The sequence below is a fragment of the Coenobita brevimanus genome, chromosome 47 (assembly GCF_032717465.1).
Source record: "Coenobita brevimanus isolate Jiangsu-jjx chromosome 47, ASM3271746v2, whole genome shotgun sequence".
Classification (NCBI taxonomy): domain Eukaryota; kingdom Metazoa; phylum Arthropoda; class Malacostraca; order Decapoda; family Coenobitidae; genus Coenobita; species Coenobita brevimanus.
Genome location: NC_137000.1, coordinates 29420572 through 29433465, shown reverse-complemented (window position 1 = coordinate 29433465; position 12894 = coordinate 29420572). Strand labels below are relative to the sequence as shown.

General features: G+C 44.2%; 1 protein-coding gene across 5 annotated transcripts in view; it reads right to left on the bottom strand.

The window, feature by feature from the left end:
- The window catches only part of LOC145399071 (transcription factor 12-like), a 185809-nt gene that overhangs the window by 166617 nt on the left and 6298 nt on the right, over positions 1–12894 (bottom strand). The window lies entirely within an intron of this gene.

The following is a 12894-nucleotide window of genomic DNA, read 5'->3' as shown; positions in this document are numbered from 1 at the left end:
ACTGTAATGCATAACAGTTCTTGAAATTAACTCTCCGATGGAAACCGTGACGAAATATGGGCTTGATAGAAACTCTTACTATATCCCTCAATAAAAACCAATGATCAGGGTGTTTCAAAAATTTCCTCTTCTCAGTTTGAAGTAATCCATTTTTAGCTCTCTCTTCGTCCATTTACAACTACCTTTCCATTCAGTCTTGTTTATTTCCCGTCGCAACTCGCCACGGCCTCTCTCGGGTCATTTACTCGTGTGGCGGCTTCAACTGGTAACATGACAACAACAGGCTATTCTGACGGCGAAGATGAATGATACGGATCAATGTGTTGGCAGGCCGAATGACGGGAGGTACACGGAGACGCAAATCTAGAGAACGTATAGTGTCGACAGGCAGATGGAGGAAAGATGAGGAAAGGAAACATACAATGAGGAAAATACAGGAGGGATGTAAGGAGCCTGGAGAGGAGGGAGGAGGGAGAGGGGAGCCAAGCAGAGATGATAGTGATGATGGCATGGTGCGATAAGGACAACAAAAAGATTCTGGAGGCGGAGGGGGCGATTTCAACACATCCCTGCGTCTCTCCCCTTCAACCTTGATGCCTGGGTCTTAGACTGCCCCTCGGCGACAAAACATCATTGTTGGGCAAAGCATTGTTGTGTCGCGGCGGTACAGGTGAGCCGGGGGGGGGGGGAGGCTGGGTCGCTCTGGGTATCACACTGACCCATCTTGACTCGGCCACACCCTGCCACGCTCCATCATAACACACATACATACATGCCCCAACGGACATACATACACACACATTATAGGCAACTACTCACTCACACAGTCCACCCCCCCCCTCATACACACGCGCACGCTACAAAAATACATCTCAAAACACAACGAATCGGTAGAAAGGTGGTCTGCAGTCCTAATGGACCCAGGTTCGAATCCCAGTTAGGCCAGGGAACAGCTTAAGGATCTGAATTTCATTAAAGCAGACTTTACTGATCTATCAGAAGACCCGCCAACATGCAGAAATACCCCCGATGATACCAATACACCAGTCTAGTATGAGACAGCTCTAGCATGTATTCAATACAGAGGGTGGGTGTTACCGTCGAAGTGGTGACATGTGGAGGTGTATGGTATGTAGAAATACTGGGCCTTGGGAACAGGCTGTGAAGCCTATGTCCAGAGTCGGACACATAAAAAACTATACACAACACACATGAACACAGCACACACACACATACACACACCGTATACATACCACAACACACACACACACACACACACACACACACACACACACACACACACGCAGGTTGAGTGACACAAAATGGAAACGCAAAAACGGAACACTGTGACGGCTGAAATAGCACCGCCTCTACGTCCCCTCTCGTGACAAAAGGTATGGTATAAAAAACAACTAGTAATGGCCTCTGTTATGTGCTATGGTGACGAGGACGACGGCTATGGTGACGTAAGCCTATGATGACGCTATGGTGACGAGGGCGACGGCGATGGTGACGTAAGCCTATGATGACAGCTATGTTAAAAAAAAAAAATATCCGCGAGTTAAGAAGGCTTTTGGGTAGTGGACATGTTTTTGTTGCTTTTACAAATAATTTACGTCAACAGCATAATTAGTAGACCTACACTTCTTCCACCTCCCCCCTTTTTTTCCCAGACCGCAAAATGAACTCAGCCAGAAGTAAATCACATCAACAGTATTATTAGCACACTTACTCCCCTTCTACATTCTTTAGTTCATTACAAACTGCATTTTTTTTTTTCTGCTACATACTTCACCAACAATACACCTAAGAAAGCATTACTCGAAAAACTATTCCAATTGTCTGTTTTTATCCCCTTGTAACCAAAATTAAACACCCCTTCCACACTCAAACTCATTTTTCTCATTTTAGTGTCCATTACTGTAAAGTTCACTCACTGATTTTTCTTCACTACTAAGAAATCTTTTGTAGCATATTTCTGTTATCTATACAATTATATTCAACTAAACAGAGAGGTTATACACTTCCTTGATCATACCCTGTCTTCATTAACCCTTTCATTATTACCAAGTCTACCGTAATTTCAATACGATCGCCTGTGGTAACCTAAGAAAAATGATAAACATGATACCGTAGGAAAGGACTTAAGTAGGCTGTATCAAGACATATTCAGTTTCTCTCTAAATAAACCTCTCGCAGTGATGGGGTAATAAACAATCTCCACTAAATTCCTCTGCTATGAGAGGGCTCCCCAAACTAAATAAAATCGTCAGGAGGTAGAAGTGTGCACAGTAGAATTTTCTCATGTCTTCTGCCGCTCTCTGCAAATATATCTTACCGACGAGAGAAAAATGTTTTTAATTATTTTGTTTCCCACGAAGGACGAGCAAAAGAGAGTACAGAATCTTACCATGTCTCTTGTCCTTACTGCAAAAACAAATCCTAGTTAAGACAGGGAATTGATCATACCGGTAAGTTTGTTTGCGAATCTGGGCCTTGAATCTGAGGGTGAAGGACCAGACAGACTGCTTTAGGCAGGTTGGAGGAAGGGGTGAGGAGACTTGTAAGTGGGGGAACAAAGGATAAAACTTTACACAACAGCAGGTCACTCTGAAGCTGAGTAAAAGCGTCGGGTTATTGCAAAAATAATACAGTTGAGATTATCGTCGTCATTAGAAGGTATGATGAGAGACAACCCGCCACTCTTAAGCAGAACAGAATTGTGTTGGGGTAGCGGAAATATAACACATAAGATTTCAGTCGTCATCTCATGGTTAAAACAGATGGTAGATGAGAACGAGATCGAGAAGGAGAGCCAAACAAGATAGCAGGCCATAAAAATAATCAAGGACATGAATAAACAGTCAATATAATAAACACTGAACGAGTGGTAGTGATTAAATACAAGAAGAGTATGAAATAACATGACATAATACATTTCACTAAGCAAGAATTAAAACAAATGAAGAAGCGTCATCAGGAAGCCAAGAATGAAGAGGGAAAACGAAGACGGTCAGTGTAATGATATTTGAAATAGCAATGAGTTAATAGGCAAGAGTTGTGAAATAAGCCATAGGACGATACAAAATGCATTCAACGATACAGAAAGAGGACTACGAATAATGAAGAAGGGTCACATGTAAGCCACGTAAGATGAAGTCAGAAGGGTAAAGAATACAACAGGATGCGTGAGAAGACTGTGTAGGCACTAAGAAGACAGGTATAACAGAACCAGGAAGGAAGAGGATCGGGGGAAGGAAAGAACGCGGGAGGAGACCTGTGTTGAAAGTCATGTAGTAAAGATGCTGGAAGGAAAAGGGAATGATTGTGAATGGTCTGCAGAAAATGAAGAGGTATTGCAAGGAAGGAAGGAAAGAAAGAAGGAAGAGGGATGGAAAAGAAGCGGGAAAAGTCGAGTAAAAAGAAGTGACGAAGGAAGAGGGAAGGAAAGGAAGTGGGGGGAAGGGAGAGCCGTGTAGGAGTGGTCGGCCGAGGGAACACGAGTCATCCATTACAAAGTCGATAGTCCCGATACGAGACGGTGGCGGCGGCGGCGGGGTCTTGAGCAGCGACTGAGGAGGATGAGGCTGAGGATGAGGCGAAGAGGCTTGAAGACACTACCACTCCGCTAATGGCACCCGACCTGACACTGCTGCTTAATGGCACTCCCCGACACCCCCCCACCCCACCCCCCGGCCTTCCATCACACCGAGTTATAGTTGTGTTGTGACCTGATATCTCGGTTGATATTTAATGACAAATTTAAACACAACAATTCCGTATCATATCCGGCAACTAACTTCACCTATTTAATACGGCGATTTTTTTTTTATATTTAACAACCCCTTCAATATGTCAATTTTTATTCAATTTAACTTTACCCCATCAATACGGAGATTTTTTTTTTCTATTTCAGTCAAGCTATCACTAAACGATTCCACGCATCCTCAAAGACCTCTAGTCGTGAGGGGTTTATGAAGGCTGTAATTTATCTAACACTTCCAGTATGCAAAGTTACTCCTATGCTGAATAAAATACATGCATATGACAAGACGAAACTAAAAAGAAACGCCATCGGATTCAAGGGATTTACGGCACACCAAATCCAACCTTTCTTCCCTTACACGGAATTACAGATTTGTGACCTGATATTTCACTGATACTTTACTCCTTTACTTGGTTATCTGTTTCATATACCGGTGTTATTTTTCCCATCTACTAGCCGTATCATTCAATTCAAACACTTTTCGAACTGGAGAGTTAGCTGTAGCCTCCATTAACTTTTTCATTACATGAGGTCTTTCTTCAGTTGATAAACCGTCTGGAGGGAGCAAAAGCAGAGAAAAAGACATTTTCGAACTGATCAATTACTGCCAACACCATATATAAAAAATCAAGGGCATCATATTAAGTAATGCAAAGAAAGAATGATTATCGTATGCTTCTGAATTTGCCTACAAACATTTCACGTTTATTTCGTCATTAATGGATGGACATATTAACAGTACTGTACCAAGTCACACGAAAATGTTTGACTTTCTTATATACAAAAGGCTGCACCTATAGTTTCTAATAAAATACACGGTACATCGCATCTGCCACACCACTGTAAGGTGTACCAGCACTCATTCCTTTCTTCTTCCCATTCCAATAATTGTAGTGGGAATACGGTAGCTAATCTTACGCACCAGACCATTAATGTAAACCTAATTTGTCACCCAAGAGGAAGAAGTGAGAAGGGTACTATCTTATCCGGATGGTCGCCCCTCTCTATGCTGTACGGGAAGATGCCACTTGCGTCGTTTGGTTGTCCCTCTGCCATCAGAATCCTCAGAAACGACTGAGGAAATATTAATTAAGCTTCAAGGCATACAGGCAGATTTGAAATATCCAACCGTCATTAAAAAATAGGACTCCCTTCCTCTGAACACACACACACATCGATCCACGCTCTTACGTAAAAACGCCAACACATATTATAAGCGGATAATAACCAAACTACAGTATACATGGAAATTTACAGTAAAAAATGATCTATGGAAATTTTGGTCTATGATATTAAATACGACGTTCATGGGTCAAGGTGAGACGAGCTTTATCTTTATTACTTCATTCTGGCTGCTGTGGGACGATTTTATTCATCTGCCGGAAACCCACTATAAAACTGACCAAAACTCCCCTTAAGTGAGGTGGATAAAATTCAGGATCTGAAAAAAAGAAAGCCGAAACGTATCGCATGACCATCAAGAGTGTCCAGTGAAATGGGCAAAGTATCCATTCAAGCCTGTGAAACCCTCTGCTTCATCTCAGTCATAAGCCTTTCGACATGCGACTGATTAAACAGCTCTTGCAACACCTGTAACGCAAAACTCTTCCATCATGTGCCATGTTATATTAAAGGGTGTAATCTTACAAGCTTATATTTCATAACAATCCTTTGTCTTTCATTGTCCATACAGTAATTCGTTTTAACATGTACGTCCATTTTCTTCTCGGCTGTCCATTTTCCTGCTATACCTTAAAAGTCACTCATATATCCTGTACACCCTTTTAACCACTCTCTTAAATTCCACTCTTTTTATGTGGCCATACCCTCACAACACATGGCTATTTATTCTATTATCCATCAACTTCTGCATAAGCGCATGAGCTATACATGAAATGCTTTAAGTTATTTAGTAATAATATCTTTGGAAAGACAGAAATGAAGAGATGGGAAAGGATGAATTATGAAAACTGAGAGTTTCTGACAAATGACTAGATACCCTAATTATGACCACTGATAAAATATTCCCGAGAAGCAACAGAAGGTAAGCAAAAACAGGGCACCATACAAACTACTCAGTTACTTGTGTCTTACCTGAACACTAACCCATTCCCTGCCTGAGGTACACTTAGCACTGTTCAGATCAATGTCAGGTGATTCATTTTGGTGATGGAAACCCCATACTGCGAAGAGTTTATGTAAGAGCCTAGGTTAAACAAAAATAATCTTCACACTGGCGATAGCACAGATTCATATAATCAGCTATTTCACCGGCTACTGATATCAAAGCAAAAAAAAAAAAAAAAAAAAAAATCTGCGTACCACAATGGCCTACGTGAGTGTTAGGCTTAGGGGAGTTAAACCCACATCTTGACGCTATGGTCACTCTCACAGACCATTATATTTAAATTTGAGCACTGCCTCCTCCTACAAAAACAAAAGCAAGAAGCAAAGAAAAAGGAAGAGATCCGACCTTTGATGGTGAGTATTCAATTGTCTAGCCAAAGTGTCTTTCAGTGGCCACATTACACAATATTTATGACGCATTTTCATGGGGGCCTAACACACCATGACTAAAAGTGCTGACATACAATATGGATGCATTTGGCTTTTCTATTAAAGACTTTTGCGTTGACACGTGAAGGTGCTAACACTTCCAACAAGGGCATAAGAATGACTACTGTATATATATCACATTATTTACCTGTGCCATCACAAATATAATGATAATCATAAAAACGGCGTATATTAGTATCACAGGAAAAAGATCTAGCCAATTCATTCAAGTCATAAACCAGAAATCATTTTATTAACGATGTACCCTAATGTAGCCAAATGACAATTCTCAACTCATGTTTATTACAGAAAAAGGTATCTCCACAAGTATTCACTGCATGTTATAAAAGACGAATAATGGGGGTGTAAGTGGGGGGGGGGAAGGTTAGAACTACACCATCCCAGCCATCCCCCCATCTATAACAAGGGGTGGGGTGGGAGTGGGCAGGGTTACATGGAGGACTTCTTTCTCCTCTGATTCATGTCCCCCCAAATATTAAGAGGCCTTCCCCCAGACAACACCATCTTCAGTAAACACGCGATATTTGGTTAGGAATGATGATTAACTTCCTCTACACAAATCCTCTACAGCCTCATATACAGGATGCCAATGCGGTACAGTTAATGTAATTCTTTCTTTAAGGTCTTTATGAGAATTAAAGACATAAGTACTTAAAAAACAGTTAATCTGATCCACAACATCAAAATATACAATAAATTTTGAAAGATATTATAAACAGAAGTCTCTCATCAACCCCTCCCTCTTTCTCTATCTCGAATATAGTAGAACAGAGTAAAAACACTAAAGTAGAGGAGAATCTAAGCTGGTAAGTGGTAAGTGTGAGGGTGTTGTGATAAGTGCGGTGGTAACAAAGTGAAGAAGCCGCACTGGGAGCACTACCACCCCCACAAGACCTCATCTGGAGTTCATCAGGAGGCTGCCTTACCACCCTCACTTTTTCCTTCCACCACCACCACTCCCTCTCCTCTTTCACTCTGCCCCTTCCTTTACGTCGCTCTTCCCTCTCTCCCTCCCCTCCCCCCCCTACAATCCTCCTCTCTCTCACCCTGCCAACTTCCCCCTACCATCCTTTTCCCCTTTTCACCCTGTGCCACCATCACGGTCCTTCCAACCTCTCCCACTCTGCTTCTCACTCTTCCCATCCTCTCCAGCCACTCTCTCTCTCCTCTTCCTACCCTTCCTCTGTCTTCCTACAAGCCATCTCTTCTCTCACCCCACACCCTCCTACAACCCTTCCCCTGCTCACCCTGGTCCCCTTCACTTTCACCCCTAATCTAATCACCCTAGCTCTTCTCTGACTCTCCCCTTTCCTCACCCCTACCACCCTATTTTCTCCTGTCGCTCCTCTCTCCTTTTCCACCTTATTCGTACTCTCACCCTCAACCTTCCAACCACCCTCTCCCCACTTTCACCTCTTCCTTCATCTCGCTGTACTCTTCCTCACAATCATTCTCCTCAATCTGCTCTCACTAAGTCATTCCCCTCACTCAACTCTCCTTCCTCTGACTCGACTTTCACCCAAATTCTCCCCTCACTCATCCCATCCACAACCACCTCGCTTTAGACACCTCATTCCTCTCTTCAACTCCTTACTGTTTTTTCTTTCTCTTCACCCTGGCCCTTCCCCCACCTCTTGCTATGGTCACTGTCTCTTCAAACTCTCCTCCAATAATCCTCCTGGTACGTAGTCTCCTTCCTACATCTCGATCTACCCCTCAGTATAAATGCTCTCATCTTCAATCCTTTTCTCCTTTCCAAATCCTCTTAACATCTAAGTTCTCTCTCTCTCTCTCTCTCTCTCTCTCTCTCTCTCTCTCTCTCTCTCTCAGTGCGTTCTTTTAATCTCTCTCTCTCCTATCGTCATATTGCATACTTTTTCCTGTCACTCGAGCTTTCATCAACACCGCCTTCATCTAGAATTCGCTCTACTTTTGAAAACAAATTTTTATTTTCACTGGTTCCCGTTTTTCCTTCTTAACTACCATGTCTTTCACTCTTCTTCCTAGGATCTCACCACTTTTCATATGTTAAACCTCGCAGTGTCTTATAACAGTAATGTATATTCACCTATTTGTCGTTCTTCAGCCACCTTGTCTTTTGGTCTATTCACTGCCAACTAGGACATCACCAATTCATCTCCCTTATTCATTTTTGTAGCTCCCATTCCTCTCTCTCCTCTATCAATACTCGTTGCTATAACATCCAGGCCAATCCCCCAAAACATGCTGAAGTTTTATTCTTTGCTTCGTAGCCACCGCCGAGAGGCACAGTCAAAAATCTTTTCTGTATCAGTGTATCTTCTACGCCCACTCCGCCATGGCACGGTACACGCTACACCCGCGCCGCCATGATCCATCATATCCAAGGGAGCATTCACGTTTCACTTACCCCACCCTCTTTTAAGCTTTCTGGGGCAAAGCTAAATCCCTGAACGTCGAGAGGGATATAATGTTTACCATGTACGGCTCTGTAAGTGGGTCTACTGGAGCGGTGTGCTCATCAAACAGGGTACGAATGTAGGCGTTAATGCAATAACTAAAGGAGAGTTTGGGGGGCTGGGTACTACTGTGGCGGAGGGGCCGTGGTGCTGGGTATATGAAATTTTATGTGAGGGAGTAATGGGCACTGGGAGATATAACGAGAATTGCTGAATAATTACTCAGGTCTGTCTTTAGTACTTTTTCCCATTTTTATGAGCTGTGTTTCGCATTTTACCTTTACACTGTGCAAAGATGTAGCTCATAATAGTACGTAAACGGTGCGCGAGAATATGCTGGATGCCGTAAAATACAAATCTCTCATTAAACCCACCAACGTCCGTACTGTGCATCCTGTAACACACTCCACCCTACAAGGCTACAAATAGCTTTCCCAGTCAAGGATGCAGAGTCGAATATTATGGGTAAATCTCTCTCTGCACCTGCATCCTGGGCTGCAGGTGTAAAACGAAGGGAATTATTGCGAATGTTAAGTGTGGCTCATTCTTCCACAGCCCACTCATACTACCGTAATTGAAACTACCATATGATACATGTCTGCATAATTAAAGTATACAAATATCGTCAAGATGAGGCTAGGATTGTAAGAACAACGACAAAGTATGCAAATAAACTACAGTCTACATTACATAAACATCAAAATATTTCATAATTACGGAAAAAATCATGCAACGTGTTCGAAGATAAAAACAAATCCTGTAATGTTGCCTTCTAAATTACTCAGATAAAACTACAGTCCACGCGAGACCGATTCATAACAGTTTCAGATCAACAAAAAATCAAGCAATGAGTTCGATGGCAAAAGTATTCATGCACTGTTGTCTCTTCTTCGCCAGCTCGGGTAAAAACAATTCACACGCCTTATACTACAGTCCTTGATATATGTTATTTATGTTCTCATTTGTCGTTCACTCCACGGTAAATTACGAACACACTGCCGCTTGAGGCTTCACTCTGATATCTATAATGCTGGTCAGCTTGTTCCTCCAATTAAAAGTACCAGGCGTATGAAGAGAGCTGTCATAGTTTGGTACAGATCCCTAACTCGTAAAGAGGAATCACCGTATCTCTCCTAATCTGAATACACATCACACATCCACACGCCCAACACTCAGGTAAACCCCTTCATTACACAATTTCCTCAGAGTGTCGACCCATCAGAAGCGACTGAGTAAACAAACACTGAGAGGGGACGGAGGGGCTGGGAGGAGACAACACGAGGGGAGATTGGTGGTCTGGTGGACGGGCGGGGAGTGAGGGGTGAGGGTGGGGGTTAAGGAGGGGAGGGGGAGGGGTGGGGGTAACGAAGGGAAGGGTAGGAGTGAGGGTCATGAGGGGAAGAGGATGGGGTGGTCAACACGCGACTAAACGACCGGAAGTAGGATCAAGTTAAATCCCTTATGGAGGAGGGAAGGTTATCGTGTCAAGAGAGGGAGGCTGGTAGAAGTAGGTCCAGTGATAAAAGGACTCAAGACTGGGGAAGGTTAGAGAGGCAAGATTGGAAAGTGGGAGTGGTTGGGAGAGAAAGGTGGGACAGTGAGAAAAAAACATGGGAACTCTAGGATCAGCAGGTTGAGGTAGCTAGGTGGAATGGTTCAGAGAAATACAAGGTTAAAGAGATATGTTGAAATATGTTGCTGAGGGCAATGGGACACAGTGAGGGTGAAGTGAGTGGGGACGGAGGCTCTCTTATCAGGGAAAGGAAGTGTCAGTGTCAAGAAAGAAAGACAAGACTGGAGGAGGATAAGGAGGGGGGAGGGATACTGTGATGGAGGGAGGCGTGGAATATAGTGAAGGATAGAGCCGAAGAATAGAGTGAAGAAGTATAAAGTGGGGGAGATATCGTGACAGAGAAGAAAGGGGACGGGCATATCGTAAAGAAGGGAAGAATAACGCAAAAGAGAAAGAAGGGGGTGGGATATTGTGTAAGGGGAGAAAATGGAGAGGAAAATGGTGAAGGAAGACACTGGAGATGAGGGATATGGTGAAAGGGGGTGGGGGAGGGGCAAATGGTGAGGAGAGAAGGGAGCGTCGCTGTGGATGAGGGAGAGGAGGCTTGTGGCGCCAAGTCATCTGAGCCGCCGGCACCTCCAACATAAATCACACAGCCGCAGCCCCTTATCAAAACAATACTGTACAATTTTCTGGTCAAGGGGAATAAGTTCTACGTGGCTGCCTGCTTCGCTTCGTAACTCCTGTAGCCCTAAGGAAAGAGCATGTCAAGTGTATAAAAAAAAAAAAAAAAAAAAAAAAAAAACATCCTGACCTCTTTCTCCCACCTCAGGACGGGGCAAGGTAGAGTCCAGACAGCAAGAAAAAAGAGTGTACAATAAAGGAAAAGAGAGAGAAAAAAAAATAGATAAAATGGTACATACTGCAGGAAGGGTGAGGGTGGGAAGGGGAGGGTGAAGTGTGGAGGGGTATATTAGGGTGCCACATAACTGCCACCACAGAGAAGAGATTAGGTGGCACTCCCCTCGCGTGCCACCATATGCCACGTCACCCTATTTCTCAGATGTAATTAATAAGGGTGCAATTTTTGTTGAGAAAAAATCTATGTGGCAATTACTAAGTGAGTCACCCCACGTTACTTGTAAAACAGTCATTATTCACTCAATATATCCGCCGATAAGTTCCTACACTTCAGCCAGGGCTCTGACATAAGACATCCAAATAAATATCACAACTGTTTTAACGACCCAATCGCTTAATGAACCACGCATGAGTATCATACAGCTAAGCTTAAGTCTGTGGTGAAGGATTAAAGCGCCTTACCCCTATCGACTTGTGGGGAGGCATGTAGACGAAGGGCGTCTTGTAGTATGGGTAGGTGCAGAACATCTCGGCCGCTGGCGTACTGCGGCGTCCCCTACACACAGCACCGCGGTGGCTCACAGCATCACAGCACACAGCCCTAACACAGGCCCCCTTGATCGATGAGTCAGAGTCCGTTCTACGCAGTGACTTTTTTGGTTATTAGCACATCCGGTGGTGACTGTACGATCGTAAATCCAGAAAGGCGGTGGGTCGGCACTGGCGATGAGAACAGCGGTGCCTCTCACTGCCGTACGAGTGATGCTCACAGACGGAGGCAGATAACCCGGCTCGTCTTGTGGTGGGGAAGTGGGCGGGGAGTCCTGCTGGCCCGCCCTTGGGATTGGTCCTCTCACAACCGGCCCCGCCCACACCACACCATAACAAGCTCCTCTCCCTACAACACCACCACAATTACTCCTTCCTCAAATATTTCCTATAGCCTACATCAAGTTGTATGTATGAAGGAGAGGGTGGCACGTGGAGTAAGCAGAATGACGGTAGGTGAGGGGAAATGGGGACGTGGCCAACGAGGGGCCCGAGGGGAGTTATCACACCACCGCCAACCCGGTAGGACTGAGGGGAAGTGCAACAGCCGGTTTGTTCCATCACCGAAAATGGGAAACCTGACATTCAGACCCAATTTTTGTGTCGACATTTAGCAGCGACGGGAGGAAGATTTGATTAGTGACGAGCTGCTCGGCGTAAAGTGCGTAAAAAGGGGGTGCGATACGCGGGGCTGGAGGGGGAGGGGGAGAGGGGAGAGTGAGGAGAGGTGTGAGGGTGAAGATTCAGAGTGGGGAGTGGGGAGAGTGACTGCCTGGGATTTAGGCTACACACTACTCGCTCCTCTGCCTCCTCTCACAACTAACCTAACACGCGCGGACACACCACCCAATATTAAGTTACGCAGCTTGAGGATAATGCCTGAAGTGGTCTCTCACACACACAAAGACGTGCAAAGCATCACCTATACACAAGTTAAGGATACTAAGAATTGTACATAAAAACAAAGACACACACACACACACACACACACACACACACACTCTCTCTCTCTCTCTCTCTCTCTCTCTCAATCCAGCAGCCTCTGACCACCATCATATCAGAACTCTGCGTCACCAGGAGAGAAGTTTGTTTGCCCCTGGATGTCTCGCCACTGTACTCACTCATTATCCGGATCCCGTCATGGTTCATACACTCACCTGTAATCAAGCCAGAGAAAAAATAGATTAGTT